Genomic DNA, 13383 nt, shown 5'->3' with positions numbered 1-13383 from the left:
AATGGCAGTATAAAAATTGAAATATAAATAAATAAAATAAACCAGCACACAGCTGCAGTGCTCCTGTGTCAGTGAGACTCAGTCGCACTGCATTACTAGTGCCCTGCACCAGTGCAAATTGTTCTTATGCTGGCATAACTCTGAGTTACAGAAAACAATGAAAACAACGTCATACATGAAGCATATATCTCACAACTAGCGTCATTTGCACTTAGTTATGCTATCAAATACCCCATCAGGTTTGCTTATATGGTGTCCTGACACCATCATGTTCGTGTTAAAAAGGAAGAAATCATTATAAATAAATATTAGTGAGCAGAAATTACAAGGGAAAAAATAGCTGTAAACTATGCCAAAAAAGACATAAATCAGTGACTTAAAAAGAATATTGAAAAAAGCAACAGAAAATGATGACAGGTAAACATTTGTCACCAACTATGCTGCTCCAACCTATTTCTCTGTTTGATTAGATGTGCTTGTTGCCCTCTTTGCATGATTGCCTTTTGGACCCAGACATATGTGAGTCCCAAAATAGAATGATTCAGCCCAAGAGCCCTGTGTTTTTTAATCCAAAACTGTCACCATTTGTACTCTGCCTGTCTGCGACTGATGATAAATCTTAACGCTAATTTATTAGACCTTCATACAGCTTCCTAAAATATTTTGTGAAATTCCATGATGAATAACTGCCAATCAGAGAAACAAGCAAGTGATAACAAATTATTTTTCTATGGGGAAATTGTATTTGTTCTTTTATAAATGCAAACAAACAAAAATTTCTGACCAGCCAGCCATTAAACAGTAGCCTGCATCCATCAAATCAAATCAGAAAGCTGCAGGCACTTTGAGACGTCAGGCATTCTAATTTTATTACAAGTGTATTTGATCTTGCTGTATAATAGTAACTGACTGACTGGCTATCTCCAGCATCTCCTCCCTTTGGCACCTACTGTGCCATTTCTCTAAGTGGCCTTCTGATAGGGCTGTCACCTTGTTGAAATTCTGTTATCCAATTAACGGTGCAGTTCTAAACAGAGTCACAGCCTTCTAAGACCATTAACTTCAAAAGATTTAGAAGGGTGTAACTCTGCTTAGGAGTGCACTGTTAACAGTGTGATTCTAAGCCAGTCTACTCAAACAAAGTAGTGCACAAGTATGATACGTTTGTTCAGGGTTATAGTCTGTCTTTGGAGTGATCATGGGGGAAAGGAAGTATGCTGAGATCTGACTGGATATTTAGTATGAGAGAACAGATGAGTGAGCCCCATGGCCTGTGTGTTATTTCTGCCCTCTTTTGTTTAGTGCTCTGGGGAAGTTAAGAAAAACAGGGGGCTATCAGTCATGTAGATCTCCTTAGAAAACTAACACACAGAAGTGCAACCACATGAGCTGTTGAGGGTGCTCTCCTTGCAACACTAATGAAAAAATGAACAGAAAGAGCATATGGTGCGGCTTGTTTGAGGAACCTCACTGAAGAGACTCACACTGCAAGGAATAGAAATAATTAAAGTCTGTATTCAGACATCACAAATCAGTTTCTAAACCCTAGTGTGTCCCCTCCCCTCCCCTCCTCCAATTCCTGAGCTTGCTCCAGAAGTGTGGCCACCTGCCAGGAAATGCTGGCACTTGCCCTGCCATTTGCCCCCATTTTCTTCTACCGGACGCTTAGGTGCTAGTGGGGGCATCTCCCAGTCCTGGGGTGTCTGGGTATGTTGGCGGGGGGGGGGGGTTGAGGAGCAAGGGCTCCTATTGGGCAGTGTGAGAAACTGCACCAGGTGAAGTTTTTGCTCACAGTCAGCAAGTGGAACATCAGCTGAACCAGCAGGTGTTTGTACATCTCTAGTTATAGTTCCTAGTTTCATAATATCATTGCACTGCAATTGTGGGCCCCAGAGAGCCTAAAGATGTCAGTCTGAAGGATCACAGTAGGTTTAACACTATCAGCAGTGAAAGCCTTCATGCCCCGCCCCTCATTCCCCCTCTCAAACAACACTCAGCCCCAGTTGGATCTATCTTCAGTTAGCAGGTTGTTTCTGTAGCTTCATGCAAAGATGTGAATAGAGGCAATGACCAATACTATATTTAGAAACCTGGCTGTTACCAAGACATATTTTCCTTTGGATATTTCAAGCTCTTTTTCTGATGTTATATGTATAATTTATCTCACTATCTCTGTCACCAGACAAAGTTAGCAAGGCTCTTTTTGATGTTAAATTACACAGGCCACATAGGCTGACAGTTTGAAGCCCTAAGTTTATTGAGCTGTCTGCTCTTTCTGTAGGTAACCTGCTTTATTAACAATTGATTTAATTTGCCCTATAAAACTACTGAATTGCCTTCAATTTAAAAGTTTTGCTAATGTTATGTCTGGGCAAAGGAAAGGAACTAAAATCAATTAAAGTCACCAGAGACCCATTTGTGTGATGTCTGCATGTGGTAACCTTTAACAAAATCAGATTTGGGGGAAGGTTTTACTAGTGACTCCTCCTCCTGCTCCTTTGGATTATCATGATGGCTATTGTCTTTGTAACATGATTTGTATTCTACACCCAGGAGGCATCTGTTGCCCCTATGAGTTGATGAGGAAATGCTCATCGTAAATACCTGAGTAGGTTGTTAAGACCAAGGCAGGGATGGTGCTCTGCTGTTCTAGCTCTATCTTTGCATGTATCAGATATCCTGACACACTAACTCTATCTGTTTCACTGGGCTACTGAATACAAGCCTCTCTACCTGACTTTCTTTGGCTTTTCCTTTGTGACTTCTTTGTAATGTTGCCTGCCTTCTTCGCATGCCAAACAACTGCCTCTGTTGTTTTGCAAGTAATAGATTTAATTGCCAGAAACATAGCCATACTCAATTCTTTCTCTTGTTTGCCTGAAAAGTGACAAAGGGAATCCCCTAGTTGAGGAATATTATCACTGATTGTCTGGAAAATAAAGCTATACAAAATTCAGTGACAATGTGAGTAGCAGCCTAAGACAAGGTGCAGTGTGAGTAATGCAGAAAGTGAAATTACAAAGGTATAAGGCAACACAGTAAAATAACTGATGTCAGCTAGCCAATATGATGTGCTTAGAAATGAATGGAATAAGGAGTTAGATGGCCCTACTTTGACAGTGCAATGGACTATGGCCATAAAGTCTATACCTACTTTCTCTACAGATCTTAAGCTGAGACATACTCAGGAAAAAATTATGTTTAGGACATTCTGGATCCTGTAGTGACTGTTTAGCAAGATTGAGTAAGTGTCTAATTCAGGCTTTCTCAACCAGTGTTTCATGAAACTATGGAGTTTCTTGACAGCCTGGAAGGGTTTACCAAATGAGTGGGAGTTAATTTTTATATTTTTAAAAACTTGTCTACCATTTATTGGGTGATATGATGATTTATGGTCATGTCAACCCACCCAACCCCTCCCCAAATGCCCAATTATGTGCCTGGAGGGGTTGGAAAGGGGAGGGGCCCTGTGTGGGCAGTACACAGTTATGCTTCCCAACCATATTCTGCATGATCATGCCACATCTGGGGTTTCTCAAAGCCTGGAGAATGTTTCAGGGGTTTCTCAGTGGTAAAAAAATTGATAAAGGCTGGTCTAATTGTTGTAACTTACATGACATATCCCTTAAACATGTGCATTGGTAAGGTGACCAGATTTCAACATTGGTAAAGCGGGACACCATTGACCGGAGGGGTTCTTGATTAAAAATTTGGTCTATATGGAGCAACAAAAAGTTTCATAGAACGCATAGAATGTAAAAATTGTAATATATATTTTTTAATTTCAACGTAAGTACAATTTGCCAGGTACCCCCAGATGTCCCTCCAAAAGTGGGACAATCTGGTCACCTTAGCATTGGGCACATCCAATCATTCGGTTTTTCTGGCAATAAATTATTGCTCATACCTATTTTGTATTGGCATGTTTGATTTTTGGGGGTTCTTATACACTTTAAACTTTCCATCTGTCTAACCAATGGTCAATGAAAATGGACCTTCCATTTACTTATCAGAGTCTTATGCCCCAAATGGGCCTTCCATGCCCTTAAAACAGCTTAAAGACTGGAAAGATAAAAACCCACCTCCTGTAAATCAAAGGACTGAGGACGTTAACACTCTAGCTATTGAACAAATGGCATATAAGCATCAATTGCATACAGGCTATTTTAAAGATATTTTTAGATGTTTGGAAACCTTTAATAGAAATTTACCTGCCACAAGTAGGTGATGGGAAGGCCTCTGCCTGAGACTCGGGAGAGCTGCTGTCAGTTGGAGTAGACAGTACTAACCTTGATTGACCAATGCTCTGAGTCTGTATAAGGCAACTTCATGTGTGTGTTCACTTAAAAAAATATCTTGTCTTTGTGTATTTCATTCTAATCTTGCTTAGTTGATGTATTTTCAGGTGTTTTCTTTAGTCTGGGGTTTTCTTAGATAAATTGGAAAGAAATATAAAGAGAAGGGGGAAAAGCTCCACTTCCACAAAGGCGGGAGGAAAGAAAAAGGAGCGAGCCAAAACTGCAGCTGTTCCGTTATTTGGGTGAAGTGGCTGTTTCTCAATCAAATGACACCACAATTGTAGGGGAGCTAGTGCTGCCTCTTCACTAAAGAATCCCCCAGGCTTCACACAAATTAGACTAAGAGGCCCAATTCTACAGCTATCATACTTGCAATGGTGGTGGAGGGAGTGATGGAGAACTGTGGCTCTCTACAGCTTGTCTGGAATGGTGATTGATCAGTAGTGCTCCCCCCTTGCAAAGATCTAATTGGAAGGAAGAAATCCCATTGCCCAGAAAATCGATAGAAACAAAGAAAAACATTAGCACATATTGCACTGCTGATAAGAACCTGAACTAGGGGGGAAAGACTGAACCTGAACTAGGGGGAAAGTTCAGGGGGGAGCAGTTTATAATTCCCAAGAATCTTGTATTTGTACTCTTGTTCCAGGAAATTGTAACAATCTCAACCAGGGTTTTCTGTGTATATCTTCAGGAATTTCATAATGCACACCCGGTAGTTACATGATAATCAGCCTCAAAGAAGATAATTTATCAGAGTCTTGTGCCCCCAATCAATTAGGGGATTCAAATGCCATGTGGGTTTTCTGTTTCATACAATAGAATATCTTGGGCTGGCCCTGGATTTCCCTGTCTGCCTCATATTTATCTGATGAATGTCTCTACCACCATCACATGTGCACCTTAGATCATACTCCATCATTTCAAGTGTCAAGTGACTCCATTTTCATGGTGGCCTGACAAAATATATTCTTGGATATATGCCTTTCCAAGGAAGCTCTTGCAATGAAAGTGATCAAAATCCTCTTGATAACAGTAATGCAGTCCATTCTTCAAAGTCCAAATCCAGATCTTTTCTAACTTGTTTAAAGTTCTTTCATTTTGCAATGGTTATGTAAATTTTAAGGTGCCAAATTTTGTAAAACAGCTGTTGTTAATTAGATTCCAGAATGGTAGCGTTAAAAGTCTGCACTTTTTGGATATATTGAATTCTTGCCTATCGGTTATTGCCTATCAGCTATTACTATCGGTATCAAGAACAAACATAAATATAATGTGATGATTGGTATCAAGGAAATGGCTCCTTATAACTGACTGCAAACTAGTCACAGTCTAGGAAGTTGTCTAGGAATCCAGGGGTGCCTAGTTTGAAGGCACACTGTAACACTGACACCAGCTGAATGTGCTTTTGGTAACACAATTAGGAAACACTGTGTTTCAAGATGACATCCCAACAGATAGTGATATATGGGTAGAATTGCTGCAGGAGTCTGCTTAAGGACAAGAAGCACTGAGCATCTCTTCTTATTACCATCAGAGCTTCCAACCTGGGGCGCTGTATGTTGTGGTGACCAGGTAACCAGCTCTGGAGACTGTGAGGCATTCTGCAAAGCAGACCATTTTGAAAACTCTCTGAAAAAAATGTGCCATCTATGATTTCATATGCATCCTGACCTGAATAGCCCAGGCTAGCCCAATCTGATCAGATTTTGGAAGATAAGCAAGATTAGCCATGGTTAGTATTTGGATGGCAGACTACTAAAGAATATCAGGGGCACTATACAGAGTCACACAATGGCAAACCACTTCTGAATATTTCTTGCCCTGAAAATACTTTGGGATCACCATAAGTCAGCTGTGACTTGACAGGAGAAATTTTTATTTCATTGACCTTTGTCAGAGTGGTTTATTTGCATAATATTTTATTGTTTATCTTTTTAAAGGTCATGAGGATCCTTACTAGGGTAGAACTTTTCACTATTGGCAGGCAAGCACTTTCCCAAAAGAGCAGTTCCAATGCACATTGGAATTATAAGAAGAGCTATGTCCTAGACCTTTGGCTTGAAGCTTTTCATTCAGCTTTCCTAATGGGCAATATTGCCACAAGCTCTGAAAATAAACAGCAGGGGTCAAAAGAACTCTGAGGATTTGTTTACAAAATCAGACATTCACCCCAAAGTAGTAGTAGTTTATGATCATCAGCTAAAATATCCCCAAATGCAAATCAAGTTTTAGAGAGTCCCAGAACTCTCTTCAGTCATGATGTGGAACCCCCTCACAAACAAACACTCTCACACAGAGCAAACTGGAGGGACAGGGATTTCTGAGTATGACAGAAAACACAATCCGCACAACAGACACCCTGTGAGGTAGGTGAGGCTGAGAGAGCCCTGATAATACTGCTCAGCCAGAACAGCACTATCACTGCTATGGTGAGCCCAAGGTCACCCAGCTGGCTGCATGTGGGGGAACTGGGAATTATACCTGGCTTGCCAGATTAGAAGCCATCTCTCTTAACCACTACACCAAGCTGGCTCTAACTAAAAACATACAATGGCAGTCCTTTTCCTGTCAGTTCACTCTTCCATCACCAAAGCCTTCATAGCCTTCAGAGCATCATAGGAGGAAGGGCAGGGGGAACCTGTGAGAAAGAAGGCGTAACATTCAACTGGCAGCACACATCAAGCACAAAAAGTGAAGATGAATGCTTGCAGGAGCAGGACTGAGGCAGCTGCCATGATACAATACAGGCTGCTGAGCAGCATGGTGTTCAAAAAGCAACAGAATCATAGAATCATAGAGTTGGAAGGGACCTCCTGGGTCATCTAGTTCAAACCTTTGCACTATGCTGGACACTCACAACCCTCTCGCTCATCCACTGTAATCTGCCATCCCCTTGAACCTTCACAGAATCAGCCTCTCCATCATATGGCTATGTAGCTTCTGTTTAAAAATTTCCAAAGATGGAGAACCCACCACCTCCTGAGGAAGCCTGTTCCACTGCGAAACCACTCTAAAGGTCAGGAACTTCTACCTGATGTCTGGACGGAATTTCTTTTGAATTAATTTAATCCCATTGGCTCTGGTCCGTCCCTCCGAGGCAAGAGAGAACAACTCTGCTCCATCCTCTATATGACAGCCTTTTAAATACTTGAAGATGGTTATCAGATCCCCTCTCAGTCATTTTGTCTCCAGGCTAAACAGACCAAACTCTCCCAACCTTTCTTCATATGCCTTGGTCTCCAAATCTCTCACTATCTTTGTTGCCCTCCTCTGGACACACTCCAGTTTGTCTACATCCCTCTTCAACTGTAGTTCCCCAAACTGAACACAGTACTGAACCAGAGCAGAATAAAGCAGTACCATCACCTACCGTGATCTGGACATGATACTCTGATACAGCCCAAAATCCCATTTGCCTTTTTAGCTACTGAGTCACACTGTTGACTCATGTTCAATGTATGGTCTACTAAGACTCCTAGATCCTTTTTGCACATGCTACTGCCAAGACAAGTCTCCCCCATCCTATATTGATGTATTTGGTTTTTTCTACCTAAATGCAGAACTTTACATTTGTCCCTATTGAACTTCATTTTATTTAGTTTAGCCCACCTCTCGAGCCTATCAAGATCATCCTGTATTCTGATTCTGTTGTGTTTGCTGCCCCTCCCAGCTTAGTATTGTCTGCAAATTTAATAAGTATCCCCTCTAATCCCTCATCCAAATCATTGGACATCACAGGCTCCAGGACAGATCCCTGGGGAACTCCACTTGCCAGTCTTTTCCAAGAGGATGCTGAACCATTAACCATTAACAAACAACAGAGAAGGGAATGTCTATGTGGAAGCAACTAATCCACTAGACATTGAGCTTGCTGCTGCTTCTCTGAATTGTCCTCTACGTACTTTTGTATTCTTGCTCTTGGATTGCCCTCTGGATTTGTCATTGTGAGTGTAGTCTACTTTGTGTCTGAACCTTTAAAGTGGATGTTGATGCCTGAACTGTAGCTTTGATCATGAAGAAAGTCAGAGACAGTTTGCCTTCAGCCAGTGTTGGTGGTAGCGTGCTTGGAAGAATGCCAAAATGCCAAAATGCACCACTAAAGCAAGTCCTGTTTCCTTAGCATTTGTGCCTTCTGTTTCCAAAGAAATGCTCTGAACACATTAACAACCTTAGCTTCCAGCCTGCTTTTTTAAAAGTTACATCATTTCCTGAATGCCACTTGTGGAGACAAATGGTCAATCAACTGCAGAGAAAAACTGGAGTGAAATAAGCAAGGTACTCCTTCTTCCAAGAAAGAATACTCATGAATGGGAAGAGAACATACCTAGATATGCCCAATCATCCTTACTGAAATAATCAAGATATACTATATCCACTGCATTTTCTGCATCTACTAAACCAGTCACTCTATCAAAAAAGAAATAAGATTAGTCTGGAAGGACTTATCCCTGAGAAATCCATGTTGACTTTGATCGAGCAGAACATTATCCTCGATGGCCAATTATGCACCACCTGCAACACCCGAGCTGGTGGTGACAGGGCTTCGGGAAAATCCCCGATGATGCTTGACATCGCCACCATCCTGGGCGCCACCAAACCCAGGCCCTCGGAAGACCTGCGTTAAGGAAACGCGGATATTCCATGTTCCTGGGTCTGCCGAGGGCGCAGGCAATGGCTAGGTCAGGCTAGCCCTGTGCATAATCGGAGGAGCCAGGCCTTTGGGCAGTCAGGCATGAGCCTCTGGGTACCGGCTCCTCCCCTGACCTACGGTGTCCCTGCAGGGACGCTTCTCACCTCTGCCAGCTCTGCGACTCCATCATTACCCTAGTCATGCTGGTCTATGATTCTGTATTGATAGGAAACTGTATTGATAGGTCCCTGCATGGACCCTATTTATGAACTCCCTCCTGTATGTTTCATGTGTTTTCAGGTTTTTACTGCTACAACAGCCAAATAGAACAGTTGTGCCCTCTATTGTTCAATTATAGCAATAACAGCATTTTTTACTTTCCCAGGTGAGGATCCTGAGGGGCTTTTCGCACGCCTTCAAAATCGCACAATGGTTGCCAATTGAAAACGCTACTGATTTGCCATTATGCACAACGTCGTTGACAATCTGCCACACACCTGAAACCGATCCGCAAAAAGCGCTTCCTTGTAGCGCTTTCAGGGAAATCCCCAAAAGTGGATTCACCCTCCGGAAAGCGCTACACCCCTGCAACCAATCTGCAACACTAGCGGGAAAGTTCTGTGCGTTACCATTGTTGTGGTTTCTACAAAGTCCCTCCCCCTGGCTCTCTCCTCTGATCTTCCGGCGAAGCGATCGCCATTTTTTTTTCTCCAAGCGAGCAAAGTTCAACCCACCAGCAAGCCTGTTTAGAGGCTTCCCCGGCTTCAGTCCCTCCCCAGAGCTGTTTAGTCACTAAGCACAAACAACAGAGAAGCCCGTTTGCTGATGTATTTTCCCTTTATTTTTTACACTGTTTTCGGCCGAAAATCGGGCCCGTGAGGGGGGGGGGGATTTTTTTTTTCACTTGGGGGGAGCGTGGCAACAATGAAACGACAGCTCAAACACACCTGCCAGCTGATGGGTCTCTCCATTGCAACGAATCAACACATATTCGTTGCAATGGGTGTTTTTTTTTTTTTTAAACCTTTCTTAAAGGGAAAGGGGCTGTTTGGGAGCATGCTAATGGCTGCCCATTGGCTGCTTGACGGCCAGGGGCGGGACGAGCTCGGCAATAGCGCTTCCTTTCTAGCGATTTTTGCTGAGACCGGAAGCTTGTGGGAAACGATAGAAACGCAACTGGATTCCACTACAAAGTCAGGTATGCATAATGACGAATTGCACTATTTTAAATGGCGATTTTTCGTTCAGCAAACAATTTGCTACAAGGATCCCGGTGCGGAAAGCCCCTCAGTATTGTAATGAGTGAAAGTTGAGGCTTAGATCCTATGATATTGTTCCTGTTGCACTTCTTTATGGCTGCTTTAGATGTTTTCCTGTCTACCTTTAGCCCTTGTGAACGTTGCCAGGGTTCTTTGAGGAACATTGATCCTGTGCACACGGAAGTCTTAGCAATGGCAGAAGTGAGTTCCAGTGTAGAATAAAGCCTCTGCAGCAGCCTGAGAGCAGCATAAGAGAAGGATTTCATAGTATCACAGCCGTAGTAACTATTTATTCACCTCATCTTATCATGCAATAGCATTAGTGCTTTATACGCTTTTCTCTGAATAGCAGAGCAATACATGAAGGCAGATTTCAAACCAATTGTCTATATTTTTATTGGAATGGAAGGAGTGATCATTTATCACTAAAGCTATTGCATGATGAGCTTTGCCTGTAGAAGGGTCCAGGTGCAATCCCTGGCATATCCAGTTAAACGTATCCCCGAGAACAGATATTAGGGAGAACTTTCTCTTCTTGAGAAGAGTCTGGAGAAAGAATTCAGCTAGGATAAACCAATAGCCTTCCTTCCTGTTTTAAAAACCATGGTGATAGATGCAGATGGCTACATATGGCTAAGCCTTTATTGTTTTGCAAGCCACCTCACATATTAAGACTGCTTGAACACCAGGGGAGTCAATGCTGTCAGCAGTGTAACTACATGCAGGATTGTAGCTGTGCAGCTGCTCTGAAGATTTTTGGGGAGGACCCAAGAGTGAGCAGGATTTGGGGTAGAGAGGAACCACAGTGGAGTATAATGCTATGAAGTCCACCCTCCAAAGCAGCCATTTTCTCCAGGGAAATGATCTCTGGAGATGAGCTATAAAACCAGAGAATCCTCAGGTCTCATTTGAGAACTGCTTATCCATGTTTCCTCAGAATTAAGTCTCACTTTGTTCAAAAGCAGGGGTATTCAACCTGTGGTCCTCCAGATGTCCTTGGACTACAATTCCCATGAGCCCCTACCAGCCTTTGCACACTGAGAACTTTGCTGTCCCAGCTCCCATGCAGGAGCACAAATCCAGGGCAGGTGAGGTGCACTGAGCCAAATGCTTCCCCATGTGGGAGCTGGAAATGGTGGGGCAAACTCAAACTCTAGCCTGCAGTCCAGCATGAAGCCTCTAATGCAGAAATGGTCAGAGTTTACTGGGTAAAAATGGATAGGATAGCAACTGCAGAATTGTTTTACTATGACTTTAGAAAATAGCTGGCGGAGTTTCTTAGCATAGGCATTCAGGAAAGCTGTCTCCAGTACATCCAGAATTTGGGAGAGATGAATTCAGAGACATACTTACGTAAACATCATCAACTCTTTGACTGGTGACATTTCCATTCTTCTCTTTGAAGTATTCAGTGCAGGGGGGAAAAACCTAGCCTGGAATATTCTTTCCCAAAGCCAAGTTGTTTTTGTTTGGTTTTTTAAAAGTGCTTGTTCACTTGGTATAAATTCAAAACTGAGAACTGGAATACATGTTATGATTAATGGTAGAAGTTCTGTTGTTGTTCCTTTGCATGCAGCTGCCGTTTCCAGATTGTCAGCTGTTCATCTGCAGCCATTCCATATGAAGGTTGGGTTACCATCTCTATGTCACCCCAAATAGTCATGTGTGAAAAAGAGCACAGTTCAAATGCAGAGATCCTACTGTGTGTGTACAAATTCCCAAGCTCAGTCCCTGGCATCTCACGTAATGAGTTCACAAAAGTTTATGCCAAAATAGATGTTATTAGTGTTCAAATTGCCACTGGATACTTTCCATAGTTAGCTGGTGGAAAATGAAGGCCCAACAGTGCAATCCTCAACAGGTCAACACAGAATCCTGCTCAGGTCTTTTCAGTAGAGTCTCAGGAAAATGCTGAACAACCCAAGGACCACAGTAGTCCCTGGATCTGGTTAATGCCATGCATGTGCATCCCAAGGAAGCTCTAAAGTTTAAACCATGTGGAATTGAGTTCCCATGGTCCTTGACTGTTCTGGGTGTGCATGCACAGTGCACCCAATGCAACATCTAAGTCTTATAGCTTTCAAGCTGTAAATTAGATGCAAACACCTCTTGCTGCCTCTGATAGGGAATTTGATGAGAAGAGAGAGGCAGTGGCATTCCTTTAAAACCCTTTAAAGTTTGGACTTTTATCCCAGGTTTGAGTTGTAGAGAGAATTTACACACCCTTTTACATTAGTCCTTGATCAAATCTTCATTTCAGATTTCTTTCCCTAAGAATGTATTTTGTTGCTTCTTTTGATGTCCAGTAGATGGCATTGCCATATCACAGATGCCCATGAGAAGGCATTGTGTGGTACCTGATCCATTCCCCTTGTATATTTTGGGAGCCCTCCTGCTGCTTGATGCAATTCCATATTTAACTCAAACTGTGTGGAATTATTGATGTGACAAATCTATGAAGTTTTTAAAAAGATAATAGCCAGCAATGAAAATGCCCTTTTATAACAATAGGCAGAGAGGAAGACAATGCATGTTATTTTAAAAGAAAATAAGGTAAATAAATTAACCTGTATACATAAAATTCCTAAGGTAAATAAGTATTTCTAAGATAATTTAGCCTGTATGCATAAATAAGTTGGCCTGTATCCATACTAGCAAAGGCTCCTAAGTGCCCCAATTCTCTGACGTTCCATGTGTTAAAGGAGAATTCAAGTCTCCTTATGTTTTCTGTAGAACTTGCTTTATTTACAAAATATACAGGTAAAGTATTGGGCAGATTTGCTGTCCCACATCAGATCCCCGTACTTCAGACAAAATCTGTCTGCTCCTCAGTCTCTTCTAGCTTTCTAACTTTTCACACAGACATTCACTTGCTTTCTGCCTGCAGCTGTGTGGGAAGTTTATCCCTTCCAAGAACTGGATACTTAAACATATTTGTGAAACAGCCAGGGGGTGGAACGTGTCCGGCTGTCCAAGTTAGAATAGGGCCAATCAGGGTGCAACCAGCAACACTGTCTGCATCCTGATTTGCCCTGCCCCTATAGCTCCCGCCCTCCCTCCCTGGACGCTAGTCACGTTCCTCTCAGATGCACCAGAGACAGAGAGAGACACAGAGAGAGCTGCCCCAAACTGCACACCAGCCCTGCTTCCCTCCTACAAACCAACCCTGATTACTTGCTATGCCTCCTGCTGC

This window comes from Paroedura picta, chromosome 9, assembly GCF_049243985.1.
Source record: "Paroedura picta isolate Pp20150507F chromosome 9, Ppicta_v3.0, whole genome shotgun sequence".
Classification (NCBI taxonomy): Eukaryota; Metazoa; Chordata; class Lepidosauria; order Squamata; family Gekkonidae; genus Paroedura; species Paroedura picta.
Note: the sequence above shows the minus strand (reverse complement) of the source record.